The following is an 11,732-nucleotide window of genomic DNA, read 5'->3' as shown; positions in this document are numbered from 1 at the left end:
CTCCCTTGGCGCCCGTTCCAGACTCTGGCAACCACTACCATAAAGACGTTCTTCCTGATGTCTAACCTAAATCTGCTCTCCGTCAGTTTGTGGCCGTTGTTCCTAGTTAGTCCGAGGGGTGCCCTGGTGAACAGAGCATCTCCGAGCCCTTGCTGCCCCCGATCATCTCTCAGCCTTTTCTCGCGAAGGGATCCAGGTCCCTCAGTCTGTCCTCATAGGGCATTGGCCGCAGGCCCCTAACCATACGAGAGGCCTCCTCTGGACCCTCTCGAGGTTGTCCACATCCCTCCTGAAGTGCGGTGCCCAAAACTGCGTACTCCAAGTGCGGCCTGACCAGTGCCGCATAGAGGGGAAGTATCCCCTCCTTGGACCTGCTAATGCAGGATAAAGCGCGGTTAACTTTACTGATCGCTTGGTCACACTGACGACTCGTGTCCATCTTGGGGTCAACAGCGACTCCGAGATCCCTTTCCAGTGCCGTGCTGCTGAGCAGCTCGTCCCCCAGCCTGGACGTGTGTTGGCGATCCCTTCGTCCTCGGGGCAGCGCCTTGCACTTGTCCTTGTCGAACTGCGTCCTATTCTGGTCTTCCCACTTTTCTAACCTGTCCAGATCTGCCTGGATTCGTTCCCTGCCCACCAGTGTGTTAACTTTATCCCATCATTATTCTGATCTGCTGCTCTGCCTTCTTCTCTCTGCTCCTTTCCCAATCTGCTGCTCTGCTTTCTGCTCCCTGCCCTAGCTGCCACTGCACCGCTTGCCCCCAGCCCTCCAATCTGCTGCATCACACACAGAGGCTACCCGTGCCCTCATGGGACCCGTGCCACGGGTTTTCCCCCTGCCCAAAAGCATCTCATTTGCTGTGTCAGTACTCATTTCACTGCAGCGCCCAACAAGCAGCTGGGAAAGAAGCCCTTTTTTATTAAAAACTTGACCCATTTTCTCCGTGGCCTTTCCAAGGTGGTCTAAGGAGAGCTTCTGTTCAAGAGGAAAGGCAAGAGCTGGGACTCCTAATGCCAACGTCTTCAACTGTCGATGTTGCTTCCTCCATAAGTAGATGTCCAAAATAGAAGTAGCCCCAGTGCAGAGGTGCTGATGTGACGGGGCATCTCAGCACCTGTTGCGGATGGAAAAGGGACTCCCAAGGCTACAAGCTGAGTTTCCGCGGGTGAAATGATAGCAGACCCGTGTACTCTCAGCAGCAACACAGAGGAAAACACTCGCTAAGCAGCGGGTACCACTGAACCTCAGCGCCTGCAGGAGCCCATGGAGGGCAGGTATGGATTTGATCGATGCATCTGACAACGCTGGAAGTCACGGAGCCTCATCTACACTACAGCGGTCCCGTCCCACAGCGCCAGGAGGGGGCTACCCTGGTAATTGAGGCAAGGCCCCAGTGAGAAACCTGCCTCCCAACAGTGCGACCTGGAGACCCCGGGGTCAGAAATGGGGGGGCTGCAGGTTTGCGAGAAGCAGGGGAGCCCAGGCAGGGCGCCGGGTCTCCCAGTCAGGTGCCCCCGGCATGCTGGTGTCCTTCCCCGGCAGGACTCAGCGGGTGGAAACAGTGCCGTATTCTGCATGTTCGTGGGCTGCTGGGGGTCGTCTTGTCTGTGTCCTTGTGCTACCGAAGTAGAGGTCTGCATAGGCAATGTCAGGATAGACCTGCAAAAGAGATGCATGGTCACCATCCCCAGGCAGAGCAGGCATAACAGCGGGACCAAGCTCTTCCTTCCTTAACGACCTGAGCTGTAAGGACCCGACTGTAACTCCATGAAACAGGCTGAGCAAACGCTGGAGCCCGTCATCACTGATCAGCGACCAATTACAGGAAAATGCAGGTGAAAAGCACCCAAACACCGTGGGCTCCGGGAGCCAGCGTGATCAGCGCCGAGCCAATGGGCTCTTCTCTTCTCTCTGGGGACTAGGGACGAAGAAAGCCCATTTCCTTTGCGGAAAGGCCCGTTACAAAACCAGGCTGCCCGTGGTTGCTTAATCTCTGTAAAGGAATTTGGGTCTTTCCCCCTCCAGCAGCAGCACTGGGGACTGGCTCTCACCCAGCCAGCTCCACCGCAGACAAGCCGGGCTCAGATATTTTTGCCACCAGTCACCAAGGCCCCATCTCTGTGGGGGAGCCAAGGCATTGACTCCCCTTGGCCAAGTCCGTACTCACCCCCGGCTCCTGGCTGAGCTCGGACCCGGCGGCTTGCTCTGTAATAGAGAGAACAAAGCATTCACAGCTCTGGGCACGTGGAAGAAAAGGGCACTTTCACTAGAGCGGGGAATAATGTTTGTGAACATGGGTCCACAAAAATGGAGCAAGGAAAAATTCTTGGCTGCAGTAATTCACTCCAAACATCCAGCTGAATAGGATCCCGAACAGCCCAAATGACAGTACTTATACAAGAACAAGATAAGAGTTGGGGTATTTTCTATTCCCTTCCTTGCATACTGTAGTCATGGAGAAGTGGGGCTGGCAGGACGCTCCAGAGGTCACATCCAGTCCAACCCCAGCCAAACCATCCCAGACAAACCCATTGTTCAACCTCTGAGCAAAACTCCATCGTTTCTCCCTTCTAACATCTCCATAGGTATTAGGGTCAGAAGGGACCTCAGCAGATCGAGGCCGACCCCCTGCCCCAGGCAGGAAAGACCGCTGGGGTCAGACGACCCCAGTCTTGTTTGCCATTTCACCGGTGAGCAGAGACTTGCACGGATCCTTTCACGAGGAGGCTGAGGCTTTTCTCCAGGATGGTTACGTGTCACTTCGAACCCCTCAGTGCATCTAACTAGTTCACACAGCATCTCCCCCGGTGTGTCGCTGTGTGTGGGCCGACACGTGATTTCACCCCTGCATGGTGCTCGCTGCCCTGCTTTGGTCAGGTGGGTCTGCAAATCCTTCCCCGGTCTCAACAGACGGTGTCACAGGTGTCTTTTCCACACCTCACTGTTCACCCCCTTTTCCACGACACTCATGATTGCACTGACCCCCGTCCCTATGCAGGAGCTCAGCACATCACTGGTAGCCTCTGCCTCAGGGCAGTCCCTCGAGCCCTGCATTTCAGTACTGTAAATTGAAAGATTTACACTTATGGTGAGGCCCGGCAATACAGAGGCTGCTCGGGGAAATAGCGGACAGAGCCACAAAGGCCGGCAGACCCCGAGCAGGGAGGTCCGGAGATGGCAGGAACAAGCTTTCCCGCTGCGCTCTTACCTTGTGTGCATCTTCTGTGGCCTGGGGCTGCTGCCGATCCCGTCTCCCTGGGAAGCAAAGACCTGTTAGATCACGACAACCTCTCATCGCTGGACGAGCAGGACATACACTGCCCCAAGCATAACCCTGCAGAAAAGCCGCGAGCAAGATGCTGGAGAGTTGGAAGCTGCAGCCGGCCAGAGCCAGGGTCTCCCAGATGGGGAGGCGAACAGCAGGGCTAGTTTTGCATTTCTTTAATAAAAGGCAGCACGTCTACCCAAAGAGCCTTGTCTGCCATTGCCATCTAGCGACAAAAGCAGCACCTGCACCAGCTACTTTAATATTAACATACTGCCCCAACCCAGCTAGCTGATAATCCCCTCTCAAATACTTCTGGGAAGTGAGGTGAAGGAAATTTCATTTTGTACTCTGCCCATGGCGTGTCCCACAGTTTGAGAATCTGTCCTATCTTCAAGGGAAGACGGTGATCTAGAGATAATTGTTTTTTAAATGGAGTGACTTAAAAATGAAATTAAAGCAGAATGAGTTGTAATTTGGGGGTTTCCCCCAGATCAGGGATTAAGCTCTGCCTGCTTTATAAAATACATTGTTAGTCCTTTGGATCCAACTGGGGATCTCATACCTTATCCAGTAAAGGGCAGAGACCGACGAAGAAGGTGCTATCTGGTGAGACTTGGTTCATTCACAAAATTGCACAAAACCTTGAGGTTTTGGACACTGGAGAAATCAAACACAAGGGGCAGTTTTCTTATGCAGAGCCCTGATGCTCCTTCAGCCAGCGCCCAGACCCCAACACCCCTCTCCAGGCTTCTCCCAGAGCTAGCCGCCGGTCCTGTCCGAACTATGCCGAAGTTCCCATCTCTCTGCATGTCCGTGTCCTCTCTCCTTGACACAGAACCAGCCATGAGACAGGAAAGCTAATGTGCAGTGAGCCAAGGTGTGAATTTACTGTGCACTAGGTACTCTGCACCTCATCTGTGCGGAAACTCTCGATGCACGCTACCAGTACGTGCAAGGTGGCTGCATGGGCAGGTGTGAGCTGCTGTGACATTAGGGCAGGGGTCAGCAACCCCCGGCACGTGTGCCGAGCACGGCACACAAGGCCATTTTGCTCGGTACACCGCCGCCAGCCCGGGCTCTCAGCAGCTGCTGCCAGCCACGGAGCCCAGGCTGCGCCCAGCAGGCGGCTGGGCAGCTGCAAGCCCTGCTATGCGGGCCGGCTGCAGCCAGGAGGCTGCAAACAGCTGCTCCGGGCTCCGGCAAGTCGGGACTCCAGCACCTTCCAAGGTAGACATTGTGGGTTTTTTGGCACTCCGGACAAAAAGCATTGCCTACCCCTGCATTAGGGTGTTAATATGATGTGCTGTGATGATCGCTGAATGTCCGCACAGAGAGTATTGCATTACCTACCTCAGTGCTGCTCATGACATGTAGGAAAGGGAAGGGGAGGTCATAGGATGGGGATCTGCGCAGGCTGCTGTCAGAGCACATGGAAGGGCACCCCATTTCCTCTCTCCCCAGTCTGGCCGACAGCCCCAACAGGATAGAGGAGATGAGCTCAGAGGTAACTGGGCCCCACTGAAGGGAAGCCAGTGAGGGGAAGCCTAGGAGCAAGATCTATGCTCCCTGTTGCTGCTTCTGCACATTTGAGTATTTTATGTAGCAAACAACTTACCTCTTGTTTCCACACCACACCTTATCTGCAAAGAGAAATGAGATAATTAGCTAGCATGTCTCTTCCATGATAAACCCAAGATAGTTTTCCATGCACTGTGGCATTCCCTGAATCATCTTCAAGCTCAGAGAAAGCCATTTAAATTAGCACCAGCAAAGCCCTATTCCTTTAGTATCAGAAGCAACAAGATCTGAATGCGGACGGATGATGTAGACGTGACAGCTCTGCTGCCTGAGCTCATCAACCTGCCTATCAGACTCAGGTCACACAGGGCAGTGCCACTTTCTTCTCCCCTTGCAAGGCTGCTCCTGCTCTGTTCAGGAAATGCCTCCTCCAGCGGAGAAACGGAGTCATATCCACTTGTGTCTTGATTTTGCTGCTAAGCCATTCAAAAAAGGACTCGAGGAACCCCAGGCATGAGCAACACCAAACAACCAAATCTTTGTTAATGCTTGGAGCAAGGGATCGGACTAGATGCGACCTCCTGATCCCTTCCAACCCTCATCGTCTATGATTGTATGATGACGGCACCGAGTGCCTGCTTAGCAAATTTGTGGATGACACCAAGCTGGCTGGAGATATGGACACTCTGGAGGGCAGGGCTAGGATCCAGAATGACCTGGATAGATGGGAGAAATGGTCCGTGATCAGTCAGATGAGATTCAGGAGGGACAAGTGCAAAGTCCTGCACTTGGGACAGAGCACGCGCAAATATAGACTGAGGAATGACTGGCTGGGCTGCAGTATTGCAGAGAAGGACCTGCGGGGTTACAGTGCCGAATATGAGCCAACGGTGCGGTCTTGTTGCAAATAAAGCCAAGAGCATTCTGGGTTGTATGAAGAGGAGCATCACCTGCAGATCAAGGGCAGTGATTCTGCTGCTCTAGTCAGCAGTGCGGAAGCCTTCCCTGGAGTCCTGTGTCCAGTTTTGCACCCCCCATTCAGGAAGGATATGAACAGTTTGGAAAGAGCCCAGCACAAAGCAGCAAAAATGATCCAGGGCTTGGGATAATTCAGCCCTACTTTCCTAGGATTTCTATGAACCTGCAGGTAGTGGTGGTCACCATTCTCCAGTGACCTTGGACCCAGTGGCCAAAGTCAGTAGGGCCTTGGACCTTGGACCCAGAACAAAGTCAATAGAGCCATGTCCGTCTTCACCAGGTTGGTATCTGACTGAAAGCTGTCATCACGTTCCCAGCATCCTACACCAAAAAAACTTCCAATTAAACACTATATCATTCCTGGAAAGGGGCTGAAGTATCTTAAGCCTTGTCAGCCTGCTTGATTCACACAGAAGACATCCGCCAACCATGGAAAAACTAAGACTATAAAGCCACTACATTAATCACCATCAGTTGGCTCCGTTTTCCAAGCATGGTACTTACATATCTTGAAGAGGACTACGAAGAAAATAAGCCCAAGAACCAGAACAGCTGCAGTGATGGGTATCAGCAGAAAATAGGCAGGCAGCTGCTGTGTTGGAGCTGGAAAACAACAAGAACGAATGCAATATTTCTGGCGAGATGTCACCTCCACCACTTAAGCAGGACAAGTGTGCTGGCTCTCCAAAGTGCTCATGGCACTGCAAAGATCTGTACCCTTGTTCATTTACACTTGTTACCCTCATTGTACCTCTACCACCTTCAGGGCCTGAAGTCTCAACTGCAGGTTTGCAACCATTTAATAGCAGCCTTCAACTCCCTGCAAGGGGCTGCAAAGAGGATGGAGCTGGGCTGTTCTTGGTGGGGGCAAATGACAGGACAAGGAGCAATGGGCTCAAATTGCAGCAAGGGAAGTTGAGGTTGGATATTAGGAAAAATTTTCTCACTCGGACGGTGGTAAAACACTGGAACAGGTTACCCAGAAAAGTTGTGGACTCTCCTCCTTGGAGGTGTTGAAGACCCAGCTAGACAAGCCTTGGCTGGGATGATGTAGTTGGGGCTGGTCCTGCTTGGATCAGGGGTTGGACTAGATGTGACTCCTGAGCTCCCTTCCAGCCCTCCTTGCCTGTGATACTACCAGTTTATAGGCTGCCTGGCTGGGAGGCTAGGAGACACTGCAACTGGTAATGAATAAATGAGGGTGCAGCCACAACGAGGGTTAAAAGGCCCCGGAGCAGAGTGCAAGGGAAGAGGGGAGGTTGGTGCACGGCAGGACAAGCACACAGCCTGAGTTGCTTTTCTCCAGCTCTGAGAAAAGACCACAGGTTTGGTTTGGTATTTGCACATTTGCTTAAGTTGTTTGCTGGGGGGAAACCTGAACTCAGAGCAGACTGGCCTTGATGAAGGAGCTGAGTGAGTGACCCCCTCACAACACACCTGTAAATCATCTGCAATATAGCTCCTAAAAACTGTCACCCTTGAAAACCCTCAGAAATGGCAGCAGGTCAGGAGAGATTTCCTAAGTGCTCGGATTCAGCAGTAATTTTCATTCCACGCAGGAGCCTCATTTCCAAAATGTCATCACCCGGAAACAGGACTTGTCTGCGCTGGCCCTCTCCACCCCTTTCTTCTTAAGAGTGCTCAGTGGACGTGTCTACATGTGCATTTACTGTGCAGTAACTTACTATGCAGTAAGTGGTTGTTAGACCAGTATCTACACGTGTAGGCGTCACTGCACCATAACGCTGTGTGCCCTCCAACTTGGGAGTAAAGTAACTCTGAAGTTGGTGCATACACACATCGTTAGTGCGCAGTAAGGTGTCGACACATGCAGCAGCTACTCAGGAGCAGATTTGCTACTTGCATTATGCAGGTAGCAAATGTACTCCTGAGCTGGCCTAGTTATAAGTTACTGAACAGTAATGGTGCACACGTAGATGTGCTCAGTGATGTGTAACAGGCCTGGTTTTACCAAGAGAGATCCAGATCTGATTCAAACCATTCCTGAAGCAGCCCAGCTACAGCAGCACAGAGCTGACACTGGCTCATTTATCCTGCTTCTTCACAGGGAAGCTAGCTTGCAAGGGACTCTGTGCTACTCTGCACCAGCTTGGGTGACTACAGTTCAGGCATCTTGGAATATATCCCAGCCCACACACGGTGACATCCTTTCACAGGGTGATATCTCCCTGCTATTGAGTTTCTTTTTGACTCGCAAGTAAAACTCATTAGCCACAGGTGCCACAACAGTAGAAACATAGGCCATGAGAGGTGGGTGATTGAGTCCTTAACCACAGACACGGGTCAGCTTCCTCCTGACCCAAATCGCTCAGCCAGTGGTAGAGGTGACACAGGAAGTCTTGCTAGCTGCTGCACCGTTTAGCCGGCTACCTGCAGAGTTACCAAGAAAGCCATGAGTGAGGCAGGGTGCCCTAAAGAGCCAGCCCAGCGCTGCACGTTTTCCAGCACGGGAGGCAACTCAGTGCCCATGCCTACTGCTCTCTGCACCCACACGTGCAGTCCTGCTCTTCTGTACTTACAACACAGGGCAGGTAAAATTCAATATTAATGTAATATTAAATGGCTAAATGCTGGTTTCCACATCACCCTTGGCACAGTACATCATGCTCCAGCCTCCTCTGGGCAAGGGGCAGTGAAGCTAGAGATGCTCCTTTTCAGACTCCCTAACTCCTGGTTATTGTAGTGCTTTTACCTGTGCCTCTGCTCCTGCCCACCGTGACTCCCCACAGAGCAGTCAGGCGGTCATACTCACCTAGGTTTGGATGGGGATGATCCCGCCTCAGGCGGGGGTTGGACCAGATGACCTCTGGGGTCCCTTCCAGCCCCACTACTCGATGACTGTGAACTTTCCAACTTTCAGTAGTCACCACCTGGCCCCAGCTATCCAGCACATTATGTCCATGTACTTTCCATGGTGCAAGGCAGAAATAAACCCAGCAGACCTTGGAGGATTATTTTCCGAGGAGGGCTTGTACCCATCACACTTCCCCCCGATGGTGCCGTGGATGTGACTTGGAGAGAACGGAGGTGAACCTGGGCCATCTGCACACCTCGTAATGTCCGGCGGCCAGAACAGCTCTGGGGGCAGTGGGACAAGTTAGAGCAGCCCCAGGACCAGTTGACAGGAGCAGGGAAGCATGGAGTAACTTAGGGTTACCACTGCAGAGACCCCTGAGCAGCACCCAGCACCGTCAGGCACAACCCAGGACCGGGGCCGTTGTTGTCAGGGAAGGGCCAGGGCCACCCAGATGAAGTAGCTCCAGGTGAGGGTGGAGGTTGAGATAGGAAAGAAGATGCTCAGGCCGACCAGCCCCCTCCCTGGATTGCCTCAATCCCCATGTAAGAAAGGCTCCTGGGGCATCTTCTGGCACTGCCCAGGGTCCCCGGGACCTATTCTAGCCTACAAGCAAAGTCAAAGGAAGGAAAACAGTGTGAAAATGGATTGTCTGGTGTAAAACCAACTCCACTGGCCATGGCAAATGGAAGCAGTAAAAGAAAGGGACTTTGTTACGTTAGTCTGACATCCGGCACAAGGTAAGGTAGGTGTGCACCTAATCGGCTAATTAAATAAGATATACAGAGAGCGTAAGCTATCATGAGGTCAAGCTCATTTAAAAGAGCCAACTCCTAACTGGTTTGATTCTTTTATTCACAAAGTACCTTTTCCTGAAATGAGCAGGAGACAGTGTTAAAACTTTTTTACGCAACCTGCCATGAAGTTGTGGCAGTCGTTGTCCCAGGAGGTGGTGGAGGCAGAGAGCAGAGCCAGGGTCAACGAGGGACTGGATGCATTCATGGAGGACACATCTATTCAGAGCTATTGAGCAAAATGGTTGGAGATATTTCCGCTGGCATCTCAAAGCCAATAATGCCAGGGAAAGTATTGAATAAGGGATAATGGCTCCAGGGATATTCAGTTCCATGCTTTCCCTGTTGCACGGGATACCAGGCTAGATGGGTCATTGGTCTGACCCCGGCTGGCATTGCGTATGTTCTTATATTCCTTACACACAACTTAGAAACCAGCTTCTTCCCTCCTTTTTCACTTCCATAGATTAGGTCATGTTTTTTTAAAGGGCATCAACTCAGCATCCAGTTTTGTTCCTGTGCGTGGCTGGGGGTGCACAGATAGCTGTGCACCTGACTGGCACGTCCCATCTCCTACTGACGTGTCTAAGTGCTACACAATGAACTCACAAACACTTGTGCTGAAAAAATGTGCCCCCATCGTTTTGCCAATGCAGAATTGGAGACCACTTCTGAATTCGAGCCTTATGTACGTACAGTTCCTATGAGCTTTGTCCATGCCTGTGCAAGGCTGCAACAAATATATCGGGAATTACAGAGAAACAAAAGAAAAATAACGTAGTTATGGGCGGCAGGTCAGAAACTATCATCAGAAGTGTTATCCTGTGTCGAAACTGGTGCTTAAACTAGAAAGTGTAGATGCAGTAATAGCAACACTGGGAGCACGGAAATAAAACAATGCAACATTAACCACAGATGTGAGTACCTGCAGCAACCAGGCAATGATAACGCTTGATGCAGCAAATCAAACTTTGACAACGCCCCTAAGGGGGGGAAGTCTGGGTGCCAGAATAAACTGAAAAAAGCTTTATGAGCTAAAGAAAAGCCCAATGATAAAAAAGATGTAATGATAGTAGGGGCTTTGGGGTGGAAACCAAAGGTATTAGGGTGTGCTGTATGGGGAGACAGGAGAAGACTGGAGGGGAAGAGACACAGAGAGGTGTGTGTGTGTGTGTGTGTGTGTGTACAGGACTTAGATATGGGCAAGCACACACATACACAGAGTTCATATATATATATATATATATATATATACACACACATACTATGTGTGTGCATGTATATAACAACTATATCTAGTCATCTGTTGTGTGTGTGTATATATATATAGTTAATTTATACACACACACAGTTCATAAACATAAATATGTAACAGCTATAAGCATATATAACGGACAACTACATACAAATATATGTGTGTAGTTGTCTGTTGTATATAGTTAGAGTTATTACATAGTTATATTTATATCTATGAACTATGTGCGTGCATGTATAAAACAACTCTATCTATCTAGTCATCTGTTGTGTGTGTGTGTGTGTATGTAGGGTGTATAGTTGTTTTAGACATGCACTCCTAGGAGCATGGGGAACAAGCAGGAGGAACTTGCACTCCTGCTTGCAGATAAAGAAGTCGACCTGGTTGGGCTAACAGAAACTTGGTGGGATCCTACCCACGACTGGGCAGTGGGCATCGAGGGCTACAGGCTGTACAGACCGGACAGAGTGGGGAGAAAGGCAGTGGGGAGCATTGCTCTCTATGTTAAGGAGCAATATACATCTTCCATAGTTAATTTGGGCCAGGAAGAAGGACAGATTGAAGTACTGTGGGTCAGGGTACAGGGGGTCGGGATGAAAGGGACTTGATAGTGGGGGTCTACTACAGACCCCCACACCAGGGGGATGCGTTAGGCCTACACTTCTCGAGACAGCTCTCAGAGACAGCGCGCTCAAAGGACTTGGTCATCACGGGTGACTTCAACTTCCCAGACGTTGGCTGGGAGAAACAGGCAGCCAGCTCAGCCCGTTCACAAAGGTTTCTCACCTCCTTACAGGGCCTTCACCTGTCGCAGGAGGTACGCGTTCCCACCAGGGGAAGTGCCTTACTAGACTTGGTGCTGGCCACGGGGGACGACTTGGTGGGGGTCTGCAGGTGCCAGGTGACCTGGGGGAGCGACCACCCATTGGTAGGGTTCACTATCCGGAGGAAGGTGGGGAAGACAACTAGGAGGGCGGAAGTGCTAGACTTCAGGAAGGCCAACTTCAACAAGCTCCGGAGATTAGTTAGGGAGGGGCTGACTGGTAAAAGCCTTGGAGAGACAGGAGTCCAGGAAGGGTGGGCGTTGCTCAAGGGACTAATCC

At 51.3% G+C, this 11,732-nt stretch overlaps 1 non-coding gene across 1 annotated transcript; it reads right to left on the bottom strand.

Moving 5' to 3' along the window:
• Positions 1-899: 899 nt before the first annotated feature.
• Positions 900-3,405, bottom strand: LOC109284620 (uncharacterized). The gene is made up of 3 exons (XR_009461456.1): positions 3,210-3,405; positions 2,169-2,206; positions 900-1,660 (listed from the first exon to the last, which is right to left on the bottom strand). It is a non-coding gene; the product is annotated as an uncharacterized LOC109284620 (transcript).
• Between the last annotated feature and the right edge of the window lie 8,327 nt (positions 3,406-11,732).

Source organism: Alligator mississippiensis, chromosome 4 (assembly GCF_030867095.1).
Source record: "Alligator mississippiensis isolate rAllMis1 chromosome 4, rAllMis1, whole genome shotgun sequence".
In the NCBI taxonomy this organism is placed as follows: Eukaryota; Metazoa; Chordata; order Crocodylia; family Alligatoridae; genus Alligator; species Alligator mississippiensis.
This window is presented reverse-complemented; position numbering and strand designations above follow the sequence as displayed.